General features: G+C 38.0%; 1 long non-coding RNA gene and 1 other non-coding gene across 2 annotated transcripts; both read right to left on the reverse strand.

Annotated features, from left to right (window-relative positions):
- Positions 1–10321: 10321 nt before the first annotated feature.
- On the reverse strand, positions 10322–12278 carry LOC113462702. Its single transcript, XR_003385664.2, has 3 exons — positions 11641–12278; positions 10742–11017; positions 10322–10599 (listed from the first exon to the last, which is right to left on the reverse strand). It is a non-coding gene; the product is annotated as an uncharacterized LOC113462702 (long non-coding RNA).
- Positions 11400–11473, reverse strand: TRNAV-CAC. The gene has a single exon. It is a non-coding gene; the product is annotated as a tRNA-Val (tRNA).
- Positions 12279–19697: the final 7419 nt, after the last annotated feature.

The following is a 19697-nucleotide window of genomic DNA, read 5'->3' on the forward strand; positions in this document are numbered from 1 at the left end:
GCCATAGATCTGGAGAAGTGACAACCACAGTTGCCGCAACAGCAGGCGAGCCAATCGGATCATGTAGCAGGTGATATAGGCCAGCGGATTCCTTACCCATCCCAATCATCCTCCATGTGGAAGGGTCCTGTATAAAACAATTGTCGAGCAAGAATATAAGTCAATATCAAAGTGACTGAACAAACTTACTTGCAGAAATAAGATTAAAGGAAAAGAAAGGTACGATAAGAACATCATGTAAAATAAGGGAATCTGAGAGGTGTACAGTGCTTATGTGGGTGACAGAAGAAACATCACTGTTGGGCAATTTGACAGTAGCTTGAAGGGTCGAAGTGATGGAAGTGAGGCAAGTGACGGATCCGACCATATGGTTGGTCGCGCCTGTGTGAATAATCCAAAAATTTTTATGTGAAGAGAATGATGCGAGACAAAGGGATGTACCTGCAAGATTGGATGTAGGCTGGGATTGTGAGGATAATATGTTACTTGCATGATTAGCCAAGGCTTGAGAGAGAGAAGGGCTCTTGAGGAAAGCAGGAAGTTGCTGGCACTGTTCTTGGGTAATTGGTAGTTGTGAAGCATCTGGTTGGCCGAGCATTGAGAATGACTCTTGGTGCGATAACCTGGAGGATACCCATGAGTTTGTAGCATTTATCAATAGTGTGTCCAACAATGTTACAATGAGAGCATGTTGGATGCCCACGACGAAAAAAATTAGAGCTATTTTTCTTGCCGTCTGATCGAGGAGGTTGTTAAGTAGTATGTGTCTTGCTGATCAAGGTAGTGGAGTCAGGATTGAGGGACGGTGCAGCAGTGATATCTCACTGTTTTTCTTCTTGAATAACAAGGGCAAATACTTTGTTAATAGGTGGCAAGGGGTCCATAAGAAGAATCTGACCACGTATATTAGAGAACGAGCCATTGAGACCCATTAAAAAAATGGAGAACATACTCCTGTTGTTGGTATTTGACCAATTGCTTGAAAACGCCACACGAACAATCGGGTAGAGGTCGAAAGTTGAGTAACTCATCCCAATAAGAAATAGGTACTTACAGAATTTTGATTTTGAATAAGGAAGGAAATTGCCTTCTTTAGTTGACAAATACGAGAACTAGCTATGGGAGAACCGGTCTTTGAGATCAAGCCATATGTCACGGGCATTATCGATGTAGATCACGCTAGCACTTAGTTCTTTGGAGATAGAATTGATGATTCAAGAGAGGACCATGTGGTTGCAACAAACCCATGGCATATACAGAGGATCAGTCGGGCTTGGCTTGGAAAGAGACCCATCAATGAACTCGATTTTGTGCTTGGCACTTAATGCCATATACATGAAATGGCTCCAGGTGGGGTAGTTATCACCATCAAGGGGCTGTGAAACCAACATGATATCTGGGCTATTGCCATAGTGGAGAAAATATGGGCTAGAAGGATCAGCAGCCATATGGGGTATGGAAGCAGAGGCACTCGAGATAGAACTCGAGGATGAACTTGAAGATGACGCCATTAAAAAAAATTAAAATTGCTCTAATACCATGATAAATGTGAAGAAAACTAAGATTGGAGGAAAGATACTCTTTTATTGATATATGCTTTGTCCCATATATATACAAGAGTTTGGAATAGCTAGCCGTTGGAATAGTACAAGAGTTTGAAATAGCTAGCCCCTGGAATAACTAGCTGTTGGGATAGCTAGCCGTTGCTCTGCCAGCCTCTGATACTTTAAGATAGAACGTGGGCAGTGAGAAATGAATTAATTTAGCTTCTTTTTCTCTGATGAATTTCTTTTTCTTATATTGGACATCTAATATGTTCATGGGAAATGCTTGGCTTTTAAATAGAAGTACTTGTGTTTTCCTCGAGAGTAACTTGGCTACGATGATCGAGTAGATCCGGATCGGAGATGCGGTGCTAGCAATAGGCCGTTGCTCTACAACATTTCCAAACTCTTGGATGAGTGTGGTTCCTATCGGACGACACATGTCTATAAGAAGGCAAATAATGCTGTTGACTGGATTGTCTTTTTTATGGTTCACCACTATGAAGGTTTCATTTGAAAAGACCATGTGTCTACGCCTGATACTTTGTATTATTTTTTTTTTTGATTTTGTTGGTTGTATCCATACCATTGTACCAAAAAAAAAAAAAGAAAAAAAGAGAGAGAGAGAAGTGGTTTGCAGAACGGTATAATCCTCCATAGGAGGAAAGACCGTCCGATGCCCGCTACTATAAAATCAAGCACAAAAACATAATGCACGAATGCAATGAGAAAGAAATATACCGCGAGAGAAAAATATAAAAATTAATTAATTAAAATATTATAAGACGATGGCTACCTTGACTCTTGGATCATGCTCTCTCCCTCTCCGGGTGCAAGAGACGGTGCCCCTCACAGAAGGCATCAAACACCTAAAGCAATCTCTAGAAGCGGAATCAATTAATCCAGGATAAATGAATTAACTTGCTCCCATACCTTTTTAGTCTAGAATAAATTACTCTATCTGCGTGCAGCGGAATAATTTATTTCAAGATTAAGTAAGGTAAATGAATTTGGATTGCAAAGTTTTCTACCGACTTTTATTTTCTTTTATTCCACTTGGAACGCAGCATAAGTTTCTTGACTCTTCTTTCTAAAAGAATCGCCCTACTAACTCTATATAAATACTCACATATTATTTTTCACTCAGAATCAAGATATATTTGGACTTCCACTCGGCTAACACGTCCACCAATCCAACACCCGGTTTCTAACTCAAAAAAAAATTCAGAGCTTGGTTCCATCCGGCTATTCACTGAACTCCCATTTCAATATGAAATCAGACTCATAGGAGAACAATAGACTCAACTTACCTTTTACCATCCAACACCTAAATTAAATCCATTTTCAAATATAATTCTTTGCAAAACTAAGATACTCAAGGAGTCTTTGCACTCTCCTTTATTATGCTCGCGGAGTGCGGAATTTAGGGTGGGATTTAGGTGAGCCCTTAGAAAATAGGGTCTGTGGGCCAAAGCCCTGAAGAAATATGCAAACAGGCCTGAAAAATGTTGGTATGCAAAAAATTTACATTTTGAATTCTTTTTCATGCTCCATTTTTCATATTATATGAATAAAAAACTGTTTCATGTTGACTTCCTTTGGCTCTAAGATGTCAAGATACCTTCTCTCCTTTCCGTCATTTTGGAACCGGGGTTTCCTTCAAACGGAGTGCAATTGTAGTTGTTGGAGAGGAAGAGTTCCATCTTTCCTTGTGGCTTTATGCTGGACCGCATGGAAGGATAGATATGGTAGCCTTTTCATGGATAAATCAGCTCCAACAAATGGAACTCATTCAGGGAGCCTAGCTCAAGCTGGGGTTAAGGCAGACCCAGAGAAAAAGAAAAAAAAGAAGGTAGCTCCCATTGCTAAAGTCTCCATCAGCTGCTGACCTTGTTCTGAGCTTCTTTACTAGCTATGCATGGCTGCTTTTTTGCAAGACTCGCCTTTCTATCATGCTGTCTTTTGTTTCATAGTTCGTCGGAGACACCAACTCTAACGGCAGCCTTTGGATGGTAAAGAACTCCTACAAGCTCGTTACAATTGCCATGCCACTGAACCCCAAGCCTAAGACCGCTCCAAAGCCCCATGGCAGGCCAAGATACTAGATGGTATGGGACAATGAAGGAAGGGAACTCTATATAATAACTTTGGTTTTCTCTGCTCCTTTTGTCTCTCTACCAGCTTAGTGGTTACTCTAAGCCCTTTAATTGGCAAAAGGAGGATGAATCAAAAAAGTGCTGTTAAAATACCAAATTACAACGGAAGGGAGAAGAAGTATCATGCGTTACCAAGTGACAGTCATTTGTCGTGACAACGACGAGGCATCAACCTCGACAGCTATGCCGGAGAAGCGGATATGAAATTGAAGAAGACGCGACATGCAACGTAAGGGAACTTTTAATGGTAGGAATCATAGGAAAGGGCGAGCCAGGCCTTAGAGATGCATTGGAATCTGAAAAAGGACTTGGTTGGTAACCAAGAAAGGACCTCCACCATGGGATCATCAGTCAATTTGGCAACACAGTGAACCATCTCTTTGGAAACAATGGAAGAATTGCTATTTCTTTATTAGGATTGCGACCCGATTTTCCGGAACGACCACATAGCAGTCTTTTGACAAGCTAGGGTTTGTTTTTTTAAATTTAATTCGGTAAATATATGTCGGGTTACTATTGGTTTGGTCTAGAGTTGGTAGACTATGTAGGGTATAATTTCTCCCATGCTGGATTTGGACGTGGTCCATGTTGAGGTTTCATAGTTTAAAAATGAACAACCCCAAACCAGCTCCTCCATTTTCTTCTATGCCATCCTTGATTTTATTCATGAGCACCACCATTAATTATAATTATAGGGTAGCAGTCGGAGAGTGCATCGGTCTTATTGTTTGAACCTACCAATTATTAAGGATGCCAAGTAAGTACAGACCAGTAGAAATATTCAGCTAATGCATTCCTCTTAAATTTTTGGAAGTATAAGAGCAAAAAGCAGAGAGGGCTTCCGATAAATTCATATTGTCAACAATGTCCAAAAAGTTGAACTACAATCAATGGATATGTGAAATATATAAATATAATGTAATAATTGATCATGCATGTTTTTTTATCAATGAATATTGGATACGTTTGTGGATTTAAATTTTGTTTTTTGTATTTTTGATATGTTTTGGTTGTAGAAATTCATGTTTATGCCTACAAAAAATATTGTTGGAATATTATTATGTCGCAATGGTCATATAGACTACTTAAATATTGTCACATAAAAATTGCTGAATTTTGATGACTTTTTTTTTATATTTACTTAAAGAACATACAGAAAAACGTTCATAAGTAAACTTTAACATAGCAATTTGTATTAGACGGCAGTTTGAATCCATCATTAACCCGATAGGTGTGTGATTATAACAATAATGCAGAAATTGTTACAATTAAGACATTTAAATATTAATAATTTTCAAGATCTATCATATTTTCAATGTTAGAAACCGAGATTATGTATTTGAGTATGAATCAACTTCAACCAACAGGCAAATAATAACTTAAATAATATGATACTACAATGTACAAAGCATAAATTTTCTACCATGTTTAGTGAGACAATTACAAATACTTGTTAATTATAACTTGAAAGGTGTAATACTCTCCTTATGTAGTAAGTTAATTTATTGTTCGATCATTAACACACTATAAGTTCTATTGTGGCTTTTATGACTAATAAACAAGTTAACAAGAGCCAGAGTTACACTCTACCAAAAATCTCTTTCTTAAAAGGGATATGCCAATTATAGTTTTCGGGCTATATAGTTAGGTTTTAACCTCAAAGATTAAAAAATTATAAGATAATATCATGCACAACAAAGGTCGTTCGAGTTTAATTAATTGAAACTTGTTAAGTTGATGCATATTATTGGAAACTTGCAAGCCTAGGCTTATTGCTTGGTGGCAAACAATTTCACCAAATTTTGTCAATTAGATTGCATGGATTTATGTTAATAAGCTTGTAAACCACGATTTTTTTTATATTAATCAATTGACCACTCTAATTTAACAATAATACCAAATAGTATATTAGCCTTGTTTTTGGTTGCCTCCAACATTTCAAAAAATATAAATTGCAATATGACACAAATAACTAAATTTTAGAATATCTAAAAATAAATCTTATTATTTCATAATTCAAGGTTTATTTTTTAAATAGAAAATTGTGAACCTAGAAGAAGATGTTGAAGAGGAAGTAGTTGTTGTGCTGATCATGGAAATATTTGGTTCTCACAACATTCTAATGTTTGTATCATGCAAAAACATGACAATTTGATTTATTCACATGAAAACAAGTAGCTCGTTTACATTTTGAATGAACAAAATGGGTTCATTCTTTTATCTTTTGATTGGGATGCTGTAAATCATGGTAATTGATAGTTCATTTATTTTGGATGAAATTTAATATACAATTTCCTTAGGTTTGCAAGCTTATTGAAATATAAACAGGAGGTATACATGGTCTGGATTTCAATGGCTTAGATATAATGCTCCTTAGGTGAATTTTTTGCATGCATTGGTTTTTAGAGCTAGATAGATTAGCGACTCTTGAACCTACACAAATGCGGCCCAAAAGATATGCAGGCCCAGGACTTAAAGATCCAAGACCGGAGCAATGCTCATACTGAGTAGCTTATATAGACCAGATCAGGCCGGTCCTGTTGGCTTGAGCGGCATGAGAGGGAGAGAGTTCGGAGAGAAGCCAACTGGGCCGGGCTCAGGCCCCGCTTAAACTTCGATGCTCCGGTTTCTTAAAATAAGGGCTTGGGTTGTATTTTTCGTGCGAAAAAAAAAATCACCTTTCTTCGGGCCAATCCACGGCTGGATCCTGCAATGAACTCTTTGAGATATGTGCATACAGCGATCCAACGGTGGACATTGTGAAAAATATGTTAATTATTCTCTTGCGTCATAGATACAACCCAAACCACCGAGAAATACCTCAAATAATCACATCGTAGTTGTATCTTTCGATTCACCGCATGAATCCACCATTGGATCACCCACCGCATAGGTCTCAAAACACTCCAAACTCAGTTATCAACCATCTGCATGCATCTCAAAGCAACTAGTGGATGATTTAATGGATTTACTTATATTTTTTTATTAGAAATCAACACTCATCCTACCCATTGGTTGGTAATTAATGGACGTAGATGACCAGCGGACCGATCTACGAATGGAAAAGAAAATAAAGATTATGCGCTTACATGAGATTGAAAAAAAAGAGAGATAAAGATAGATGAAGAAGAGGGATAAGAAGCGAAAAGCAGAGGAGAAAAAAGCATGCCACCAAGGTGGTAGCATCGATGGAATAGGGATTTATTTCCACCGATATGGTCCAGGTTCGAAACGCACGTAAATATGGGGACCGGATGCCTCCCGCTTGAACTGCACACAGTGAAGTATTTTCTGGTCTGTTGGTACCGAGGTGGCGCTAGGGTGACGTACTCACACGTAGATAAGGAACCCAATGGGGGAAACCCACAGGTCGGAAAGGGTGCACGAAAATTTGCGGCTTGCATCGAACATTTTTTGGTGGAAGCGGAGCCCAGTGGGGGCTGCTATGCGGGTCAGGTTTCCTCTCCTTCCTCCTATTTTTTACAAAAAAGAAAGAAAAGAAAAGAAAAGAAAAGAAAAGAAAAGAAAAGAAAAGGAGGAGGAAAGAGCGTAGGAGAGAGAGAGACGGCCTGCGTGAGAGATGAGCGGAGAAGAGCGTGTACTACCGGAACAGAGGACCTCTTTTGCATCCGGTCTCCATCAACGCGTAGACAGCGTCGGAAATCTTGGCGTGGCTTCCCAGCTTTCCTCGACAAGTTGACGACTACATCTTAAGTCCACTAAAAACGATAAATATTCTCATTTCAACACGCACCAACCCTGCTGGAATTAATGCAGCATGTCCTGTGAACGTAATAATCCCTCCGACATTCCCCTTTTTTTTTTTTGTTAAAGTTCAAGCAAAGACTCTCAGTTGCGGCAATTCTTCCTCTTGTTTTTTCATTATTTTTTAGAAAGTCAAAAATATAAAAATGAAAGGGTGGTGAATCCTTACTGACTTATGTTAGCTTCGTGCTTCAGTGTTTTCACACGTGCCAACTACGTACTTCACTCATTTTTCTCCCTTGGGATCTACCATTACGAGAGGAACCAGAACGATGAGAACAGTAAAATTGAAAACAAAAAAAATAGAAACTGCTGAGTATTTCAAAACAGGCATACCTTCTGAAGCATCATATTCAACGATTACATAATTAACAAGAGTAAATAGATATAATACAACACAGCATCATTTTAGAAACAATATAAAAATATAAACTAGTTCATGATCTTCTCTGGGGATCACGAGACTTGTTCTAGCTAGCCCTTTCTGATGTTCTTCATGGTGGTGGATTGGATCCCGGTGCTTCTCCAGCCACAGAAACCCATGCAAGAGTGGAAGATGGACTTCACGATGCCCTTGAGCACCCGGCCCCGTTTCGGCACGTTTCGTGGATGGACAGGCGTCGGCGGCGGCGGCGGCGGCGGAGGTCCTGAGCAAGGCTTCACCATCATCTCCGCCGCACTGGCCATCCAAAGAGGCGGAGCGCTTGGGCGGCGAGAGGTGAGAGTGCCATGGAATTTTATAGGAAAAAGGTTGGACTCCTTTTCAGCCAGATGGAAGGTGGTTTTACGCGGTTTAAGTAGGTTTATGGGACCCACCCGACACCGTTGGGACGACATTTGCTTGGCAAATTTTGGCCAGGGCTGCATGGAACGAACGATGAGGACGCTATGATCATGATTGGATCACGCGGTCAATGTTTGAACAGGGGATTGGTGGACCGGACAAACCTCGAAATATTTTAAAGACACCCCAATAAACACCCAAATGCACGCGCATGAATGGCCCTTCCTCTACGAGCCACGCTTTTCATTTACGTCCACGTATCAAAGAATGTAGACAAGGCATGGGTCTATAAGGAATTATTGGTGGGACCCATTTGGGGCCGACCATGTAGATATGAAGGATACGAGGAACAAACCATCCTCTCCTGTGCCCAAAAAATAATAAAAAAATAATGATGAGGACGTCCATTTTGGACCTACAAGAGTGGGGCCATCAGCCATGTGAGAATTACGTGGATCACTTCAAAAAAAATGTAGTGTTGGATTGTTAGTCAATTCACGTGCTGTGGCTGATCAGGTACTTCAGAGTTTAGCATGCATGCATGCATGCATGCATACATACATACATACATATATATATATATATATATATATATATATATATATATATATATATATATATATATATATAGAAAGTAGATTTGGCTATACTTGAGTGGATCTTTACTCAAATTTGAGAATACATTGGACAATGGAGATTCCTCACGATCTACTAAATATAAATTACTTATATAACGAAAATCATATGATTTCGAGATTTCGTATCAGTTAATATTATGTTCTTTTTTAGCATGATCCTGTATCGGTTAGTATTTTTTTTTATTAGCATTATATTATTAGAGTAATTTTACGGATTACATAATAACTTATATCAGCGAATATTATTTTTGTTTATTAGTATGATTTTATATCAACCTATTTATTTTTCTTATATGGAGTCTATATACAAGTATATATAACCCATAGATGTACCGAATATGATGGAAAAGAATATTAAAATTATTTTTTCTCTATTTTTTTATTTTTTTCTTTTTTTGTAAATATTTTAACATCTTAGAGCAGAGGAAAAGAGATGAATCGGAGTTCAAGGCATATGAGAGGGCGTGTTCTTTTTTTTCTCTTTCTTTTAATGAGGCGGAAGAGTCATGCTATCCTATTATAAATCCAACAAGATCAAAAAATAAAACATTACAAAGAAGCGGAGTAACAATGTTATGGTTTACTCAAAGGGTTCCACTTAAGTGCGCTGCCATATAAAAAGCTACCTAATCTGCAGCTCAAAAAGAAGATGCAGCTCCCTACTACAATTCAAATGTCATGCAATAAGAGGTCTCATGATTCACCCAATTACTTCCCCGAGTAAAATACAATCTATCCTAGGAGCAAGCCTTGCATAGCTGATTTCCTCTCGAACTACTCTCAACTCAGCTCCATATCAAAAATTTGACTCGAGGGCTCTCTTTTCAAAGCAGCCTTCTTTCTGCTTCGCACCATAGATTGAATCCAGAGCTGATCAAATGTTAAGCCAGGTCAGTCCCTCAAGTAGAATTAGGCCTAATGTTTATGCCTAGACCCGGCCCAGCCTGCCGGGCCTCAAACCAACACCAGACCCACCCAACAGACCCGAATACTATAAGTTCTTATAATTTTAATAATTAATATATATATACATATATATATATATATATATATTAAATATACATAATTATCTCAAGCTAGATCGGTCAGGGCTGGGTTTTTTTATTTTTGTAGGCCCAGCTTAATTTTCAGATTGGGCTTTTTTTAATATTTTTTCCAGGCCCATCGCATGGGTCTAAGTTGAGTGCCCGCCCACCAAATTTTGGACTAGGCTAGAGGAGCCAGGTGGGCCCAACGACCCATGATTTACTCTACGTGGCTCTCCTCAAAGATGTGCGGCTGGTCGTCCGCAGAGCTATCCTCTTCTTTTGACTGTTAAGTATCTCCCAATATTAGAAAGAATCCTATTTTGAAACATTTAATCTTAGGAAAAGGATGAGCCTTCACCTTAAAAGCCCACACAAAACAAAAAAAATAGGAGAAACCGTGCTGTCCTAATAAAGTTGACCTTCTTTAGATTATGATGTTGACCTTCTTATCCCAAGACCTCACTTTAGATTATAATAGTGCTTAATTGTCGGTGTCTTCCATGTCACCTCACTTTTTATGGGACCAGCACCAAATAACATACTAAAACATTAACTCCACTTTACCTTCACAAATCTTACTGCTGCTTTCAACCAAAGTCGAATCAACCACCTCATTACCACTCAAAGCTGTGGTCTTCTCTTTCCACTTACTCCATGAAGACTTTGATGCTTGCTGGCTGAACCCTAGAATCAAAGTCAGGACATATCAAGTTAACAACAAAATTGCAGCAACCAAAAATAAAGTTCATCTACAAAATAGCATCTACAGATTTCTAGCTTAAGGACTCTGCAACCGTAAATAGTATATACCATTCCATCAAACTACCTCAGGATCCAATCTCTCCTGATGCACTCATTCTTTCAGATCCATCCTCTAATCACTTGAACTATCCAAGACTTTCAGATCCATCATCAATCAGCTAATTTCAATTGGCTGATGCCGAAGGCATGGAGTCGTCAGGTAGAGAAGGGTGTCACCCTGCTAGTTGCTGCAGCAATCACCATGAAAGACCTTTTTCCACAACCTTCGCTTTCCCAGCTCCAAAGCTGTCACTCTCACCAAAAGCCTTCTTTTTTCCCTGAAAAATTTCGCAAAATGTGGCTGCATTATGTGAAAAAGTTGGATGGATGGTAAAGGAAAATATATAAGGACCTGAAAACAACCCATCAAATGCTTAACTATATTAGTTAAGAAGAAGTGGTCAAGACATAGAAGTACCAAGCAAAACCCACAGAATGCATAAGGATGAAATGTAAATCACCCTGATTCCCTTCCCTTTTGTTCTTTTTCTGATAGCATGCATAAAGGTTGACCTACTCTGAGATGAGCTTAGCATAACCTTTTCAATCTTAGTTCAACAAAATTGACAAAAATCAAAAAATACAAGCTATATATGGTTGGGTGGTAAACCTGCTTGCCCCTGATTTTTTAAAAAATATATATATACAAATTATAGTGTTTTTACTCCCTTTTTCAAAAATACTGTCTGAGCCCGGGTTCGAACCGGGGACCTCTAGTGTGTGAGACTAGCGTGATAACCAACTACACCACCCAGACTTTTTCTTCATTTTGGAAGTGAAGAGCCATTTAGTCATCGACGTAAGCAAAGCCATCTGACTGCAGGCCCTACTCGCCGCTGTCTTCTTTCTCATCATACCTTTGATCAGACCTGCTTACAAGAATGTAGAGGAACGTTAACAGCCAGTGTAACATCCTCAGCTTACCTCATAAATTTTGTTTCTTTCAAACAGAGCCTGCCCGAAACCAAAACAGCAATTTTGTTTCTCTTTGCTTTGTAGGAATTTCTTCTCCCTCCACTTCATGAACACTTGATGACTCCTGGCTAAACAGTTATAAGGAGAATGGCACAAACAGCACACACAAAGAAGGATATAAGAGTTCGATTATCTCCAAGAATTTTCAAAGTAAGAGAAAAGTTACATGATATCTAAAAAGAAAGAAATGAAGTTGACAGTGTACAACCTCTAAGCATAGAGAGATCATCACCAGAATGGCTATATACTATTGATTTAACCATAAAGAACTATGATACTATGTGCTGAAGTTTAAACAATGTGATACCACAGAAGCCAGAAAACTAAGTTCTAGAAAGTAACTTATACTAGAATTGGAAGCACCTGAACATCAATAGTAGTCCCAAGAGCCTTCTCCATTAGTGCAATGAAAAGCATCCTTCAACAGAATTGCATGCTCGACAACCTAAAACATGAAATCACAAGTATACTCACAAAGACAATTTGTGCAAAGAGGCCTATAGTTCAGTGGTTGTACCCCTATTACACTATGGTAATTATTCCATCATTTTTATGAACTGATTGGCGGTGGCATTCCCACCATCATATCACCGCCCAACCCACCCCCAACCCTGACACAAAAAGAAAAGAAAAGATAAATTGTTCTCTGTAGTGACAGATGACGTAGACCTCATCTTTAATTGGGCATTCACAAATTCATTCGAGAGTTTATAATAAGCAACATCTCATTTAGAGTAAATCTATCGATACAGAGCTTGTTTTTCATAAAACCAAAAAATCTAGGAGGAGTGAATCCTTTCAGGCTTAATTGCATGCTTGGTACCTCCAATTTATTCACTTGCCCAGTCTTCACTTCACCCCTTTCCCCCTGCATGAGAGATCACATAGATTAGGTGGTTAGTCATGCAGATAGGCTCATTTTAATGCTTGCATTCTCTTTTTTTTTTGTTTGTTTTAAACCTCGCATCAGCAACACACATTGGCTTGCAGTTGCATTACAAAGAGAAGTATGTCTCAAGGTACATAGTAGGGTCGACACTAATACTGTACCGGCCACAACCTGGAATGGTACTGAACACGAAATGGGGCAGTTCAGGACAGTTCACGGTCTCATAGAAGTTTGGGCCAGAACCAATGCGAACTGGTCCTTACCGGCTGGAAACTGCTTGGTTCAGAGCGGTTCAGCCTAGTAAAGGTCCCATACCGATTTGCAAAGAAAGAACCTAATGCCCTTTTCTCTCTCTATTTCAAGGTAAAAGATGAGAAAGAGAGAAGCCAAGGACAGAGAGAGAGAGAGAGAGAAGAAGGGTGAGCAAGAAGTTCGATCCAGGTATTTTACTCTTCTTTTTCGTTTTTTTGGTTATATCTCATAAATGCAAAAAAAATGGAAAATATGGGATCCAACATATTACAAGCTCTCCAGACCATATAATATGGAAGAGGCCCAAATTCAGGATGCCATCAATAGCATAAAAGTTAAAGTATATTATATTTAAACAATAAAAATGAACCGACAAAACCCTATTTCCTTTTTTGAGAGAAAGGGAGGTATGACCCACTGAAGACTCAAACATGGTACCTCCTCCAAGGAAGGGTGAGGCATAGCCACTGAGGTATGACCCATCCAAGACTCGAAAGGGACGTATGACCCACACAATGTTTGTTTAACATTTCAAGCCCCATATGGTAGTAAGATCACATTCAATATAGTTACAAGAGTCAACAAAGCAGAAGTTTCCATAATATATCATGTTAAATCCATACATAACTTATGAAAGGATCTGAATCTAATGACACAATAACAATCAGTGATGGTGATCTTCAGATTTTTATAAAGACCAGGAGGTAGCAGAAACAATATAGGACTAACCTTGTCTATTTGAATTTCATTCTTCACATGGAGTCCACTTAGAGCTGCAAAAAATGGAACTTGAAGTGATAATTACCAATTTAATGAATATACCAAGAAGGGGGGAAATGATTCCTTCTACTAAACCAAGAGAGGACAGATTCTTGGTTGATTTCTTTTTTCTTACTTTATTTGTTATTATTGAAGATATGTTGCAAAATAAGTTGAATAACTTTATTCGAGCACTGAATGAATATACCTAGAAGGGGGAAAAAGATGCTTTCTACTAATCCAAGAGAGTACAGAATGGTTCATGGTTGATTTCTTCTTTTTTTTTTTTTTACTTTCTTCGTTATTATTGAAGATATTTGGCAAAATAAGTTAAATAACTTTATTCAAGCGCCAGTTAAAATAATGATTGGGATAATATATTTTTGACACAAATGAATATGGTCTACTTAACCGCAATTGCATAAAATCTCCAGGTTGCAGTCATTGTTAAAGTTAATTATAGACCCAAACCGCAATATCCTCAGTTAAGTATAATGTGCCTGTTTTGTCTGACTTTAAATCTGCTAGTCATTCTGTAGTCACCAAATATAAATTTAGATACTTGGATATTGCCCGCTGTTCTCATCTGCTTCTTCTAATTGTGATGTTCTGAAGATCCCTTTGGCGCTAGCATCCTATAATCAGATGGCACTCTCATTGTGTCAAACTGAGATTTACAGGAAAAAAGAAAAGATATGCTCTAGTTAACATGGCACAATGACAGATAGGTTCTTTCTTTTTCCTTTTTCTTTGAGACCCACCCACACTATAATTACCTAGGCATAAGAATTTGGGATGCACCAGCCACAAGTTGCACCCAGAACCTTTGGTTGCTAATAAAGAGTTAAGCCCACTGAGACAAGTTTTATTACATAGCATAGACCATTAACTGTTATAGACAAATCTAACACAGATCATCAACTATTATAAACCAGATCTTACACCGCGCTTCTAGTTCTCAAAAGAATATCACCTACACTAGTTCTTAAAAAAAAAAAAAAAGATCACAAAAATATTCAAAAACTTCCTCCTCCTCGTCCTTTTTTTCTTACATTCCTTTTTCTTCTTTTGAGTAAACCATTTTCTTTCATCTTTTACCACATGCTCCTTTTTGCCATGGAATGCCGTACCGGTCCGTACCGGCCGGTACGGGCCGGTACGTACCGGTCCGGCCGTGGACCGGTACCGGAACGGATAAAAAACCGGTATTTCCCGGTTTTTTATCCGAACCGGCCGGTACGGGTGCGTACCGGCCGGTTCGGGCCCGTACCGGTGCGAACCGGCCGGTTCGCACCGGTACGAATTTTTTTTTTTTTTTAGAACCACAGCGCCGCGCGCTGTGGTTTTTGAAACCACCGTGTACCGGCCGGTACGGGACCGGTACCAGCCGGTACGTACCGGACCGGACCGGTACCGTACCGGTCCGGCCGGCCACCGGTACGCCGACCGGTACCGGTACGGCGGACCTTGCTTTTTGCTCCCTTTCTTTTTACATTCTATTTTCTTTTTTTTTTTCAGATAAGTGATGCAGTTTGGTACTTTTGTGAGAGAAAGGCTTTGGATCAAGGTACGCCCTACCATACCGTTAAACGGTATGGACTGTACTAGTTCGGTATCGATTGCGGTACAGGGGTGTACCAATACTCGGTACACCGAACCAGCCCCCATATCAAGCATGTTGTGCTAACACTATAACAAGATAGCACCGATACAGAGCTTGGTACTGAGATGGCGTACCTTGCTTTGAATATATTGATCTACAGAAACTTACAATCTTCTCAAAAAAAACATATAAGGGTACTTATAAACAAAATTAGAATCACATAAAGCACAGTCAGAAATTAAAATGCCCTGCTTCACATGTTAGTTTCAACAGGTGTAATGCATAATGGATAATATAAATTAAGAATAAAGAAAAATGAATTTAACTGCATAACAGAGATAGTAAGACATGAGTCTACTGGGAAGTTCCACTTACCTAGTAATGGCATGCTCGAACTGCTTCTTAGCATCATAATGCTCGTGGTACTCTCCAAATTTGATGCCATACTTACCATGCATTGTGGTGGTAGTGGTACTCTCCTCCTCCTCCTCCTTTCCTTGTTTTTGATAAAACCCTTCACTTTTCTTTATTCTATTACAACTGCTCCCCCTCCTCCTCTTCCACCCTCTCCTCCTGCTTTTTTCTTTCCATTTTTTTAAGAAAATCCTTTCCTTTCCTTTCTTCTTTTCCATATGCTCCTTCTTGCTCCCTTTCATTTTTCATTCTATTTTTTTTTTCCAATAAGTAATGCTGTTTTGTGAGAGAAAAGCTTTTGGAAATACTAACTTAATCGTGCTTACAATCTTCTCAAAAAGATCCACTAGCATTTACAAACAATATTGGAATCACATATAACAAAGCGAGAAATTGAAATGCCTGCTTGACATGTTAGTTTCAGCTGGTGCAACGCATAATGCATAACATAAATTAGAATAAAGAAAATTGAGTTTAGTTGCATAATAGAGCCAGTAACACATGGTCTCTGGGAAGTCCCGCTTGCCTAGCGACGGCATGCTCAAACTGCTTCTTACACATTATAGTGGTGGTGGTACTCTCCATATTTGATATCATGCATTCAAATGGGATGTTAGTTGAATGTGATGTCTCTAACTATGTTAGTAATGAAAACTGTCAAATCAAGCAGCCCTTAGTCTTCAACCATTAATATGCACTAAATGCAAAAGAAATATTTAGTGCAAATTTCAACAAGATACTGCTGATAGCCTGATAGAAGCACCAGTTCTCTGAAGAAAGCCATCTTTTTGTACATTTTATCTGGTTTTGTTTTTCCATCTCTGTTGCTTTTGGAACTACCCTTGTCTTCTTTCCTCTACTTTTTCCTCTCCCACCTGTATTGTCAGAAATTTCTTATCTTTATGCTCTAAAATTCCTTCTCTATTTTTCTCTTATGTCCATAACATGTAACACCACATGTATTACTAGAGAGAAAAAAAAGGCTTTTCTAAATCAACAAACCCTGCCATCTCGACAAACAACCGAAGTGACATAAAACAAATTACTAGACCTCGATATGACAGTTGATATGTATCAATATCAGCAAGTATTATCAAGTGATATGAACCATGAACGGAGTAAGACAGGGTAAGTTTCACATGAAAACAGGTACATGTTATTTTCTAAGGACATTTTGCATACCTTCAAAGGGCACACTCCTAGGCTTCGCACAAATGCTTACAGTCATGGCCCTTACTGGCAGAAGTAACGAAGCGGGGACAATTCTAAACTGTCACTGAACATATTAAAGAAAAGAAAAGATTGGACTTTTAAAAAATATATTATGTGACATAAGTTTTTCTATCTTTTTTTCTTAAGATTGGACTTATATTTGGGGCTGTGATAATTTCCCCTGATTATTCATGTTATGGTGTAATCTAGAGTTAGCATAACAATGTTGTTCTTTTACTCATTCACTGCCATGCCAAGTTATATTTGCCATCAAGTACATATTATATTCAGAATATATGCAAAGGGAGGTCAACTTTATGTTATACTTCTAAATATATCGAAGAAGAGAAACTCTACAAATATATAGTGCATTATATGTGAGAAAAAATAAAATTAAACTTATATACAAATTAGAAACTCTACAATTATATAGTGCATTATATGTGAGAAAATATAAAATTAAGCTTAATTATGAAGTACCAAAATTCCACTGGTTCTATACGTTACAAGTCAGCAAAAAAGTACTTGTTGGTTACTCAATTCCTGCCATGCGAAGACATACTAGATATCACCTTCATAAAATATTCAGTATTCATGCATAGTGTCTAACCCTGAAAAACAGAGACTCAAAGAAAAATGAAGCTTTAGAGATGTTTATCAGAGACAGAGATGCCATATTACATGTCACACTACTTCAATTTCCCACTAGGCCTTCCATATTCAGCTCCGAAGAAATTTCACAGTAGCATGCCAATGCAACCACATAGACCCAATTTACATAAAAAAAAATGTTTCAAAGGAGATCAAGCTACTTCTAAACAAGTCCCAACCCGCAAAGGCTTGATTATATTTCTGGAAATTAAAGGAAATGAGATGAAAATGAGAAAATGGAAGTTCATTATGCCAAAATAATATATAATTAAACCTATTATGTGGAACAACATCACCATCATCATCTTTCCTTCACTTTTCCAGAATCCAAACAGAGACTGAATTTTGAAACAAGATTAAAAAATATGAAAATGACCATACATGAACATGAGAAGAATAGAGACCTCATAAAACTTTATTTCAGGTTGTGCAATAAATGCAGAAAAATATGAATGAACCCAAATGCTTAAAATATTTACCAAGTCTAGCCCACTGTCTCAACTTCCTCATGGAACCAGGTAGAGGTCAAAGCAGAAAATTATTTTGTAACCAACTCAGTATTTACACAACTAAGAGATTCGCTCTCTCTTCTCATAATAGCCATTTTTAATCAAATCAGGACATCCATTCAAACCTAAAATAAATGTCAAGTTATTTGTACCCAACACAGGAATCTGATAGCTGAAAGAAAAGCTAGAAGGTGCCACCCATTAATAGTCAGACCCAAAACAATTAAAGTGGAGCAACCAAAGACACAGAGAGAAAAATTAGAATCATAACGAATGCTGCACCTGGAGTTTTCAAATATCAAAATATGGATCTTATCTATTTTCTAACTTAAAAACAAAAAATTTGAGATTTTTCAGAAAGTTATCTTTTGAATCAAGGTTTCGAATGCCGAAACTTATTGGGCAGTACAGGGTCCACTGTATCGACCTGGTACTGTACTGGTATGGTATCAGGGCTCAGTACACCCGATACCAACACATGGTATGGGTTTAGGCCAACTCCAACAAGATACCATGTCAAGGCATGTGGTACGATACCGCATGATACGGGTATGGAGCCCGATACTGAGGCTTAAAACCTTGGTTTGAGTGTTAAAGAGAGAAGGTTCAAAACAGAAATGTGTAAGATGATGAAGATAGAAAAGATATTAATTGGACAAAAATTCTACATAATGCAGGGATTCTCAATTTCATAATTTTATTATTTATGTGACATTTTATCGCCCAATGGGAAACCTAGCATCACGAAATCATGACTTGGATTTCAACAACCATGTGAAATCATGAAAATACCACGATTTAGTTGCAGATGCAAATAGAACCTCCATTATATTTCATGATTTTACATGATCGAATGTGCAAGCAAATGAGCTCTCTTTTAAACATGTAAAATCATGAGATTATCACAATTTCTGTCCAATTAAGGAATCATATAGCTAAGGGACTGGATCAGGGGCCAATTCTCATAATATCAGAAAAACCAATCAATATACTCATCTAAATATTAAACTTAGGAAGATTAAAAATAATAATTTTGTTTCAATTTAGTAATCATGAAAAAGGCCCTGTTCTCATGATACCCACCCTCATGATGACCAAATTATAGAAACCAAAAAATTAATGCATTTTCTATGATGAAAAAAAAATACAAAACCAGATCTAACTCCCGCAGAACTGCTTAGAATCACATTCTCATCATATCCATCCTTTAATTAATTAAGCAAAATCAACCTAGCAACCTTTACACAAGCATAAAGAGTAAATAAATCAAACAAGACATACATCAATGCATCCGACCCCATTCAAAACCCAATAACTTAGACAATAACAAAGGTCCACCAAATCTTGCCAAACTATTATAACTATAAGATGCAAAGACTAGAAATAAAAGGAAGAATCAAAAGAAAGGCCAAAAAGATACCATTTCTCAGAAAAAGATCCAATCATATACCAAACACCTGCCAAGCCTACTCCAAATTCCAGAAGATTCATGAAGTTACTAACCAAGTTGTGATTAAAAATTCCAACTTTTCTTCCTCTCGTGCATCCCTAAGCCTGCATCAACCGCATGGGAATCCACACAGAGGGGAAAAAAATGGAAAGATGGAAGGGGTAAGCTAACCGCAGATTATTGCACTCACACACGAATCCATCTCTCTCTCTACCGTGTATACAACAGTTGAGAGTTTATCAACCCAAAAAAAAAACAAAGTAAATG

This window comes from Phoenix dactylifera, chromosome 11 (genome assembly GCF_009389715.1).
Source record: "Phoenix dactylifera cultivar Barhee BC4 chromosome 11, palm_55x_up_171113_PBpolish2nd_filt_p, whole genome shotgun sequence".
Taxonomy (NCBI): domain Eukaryota; kingdom Viridiplantae; phylum Streptophyta; class Magnoliopsida; order Arecales; family Arecaceae; genus Phoenix; species Phoenix dactylifera.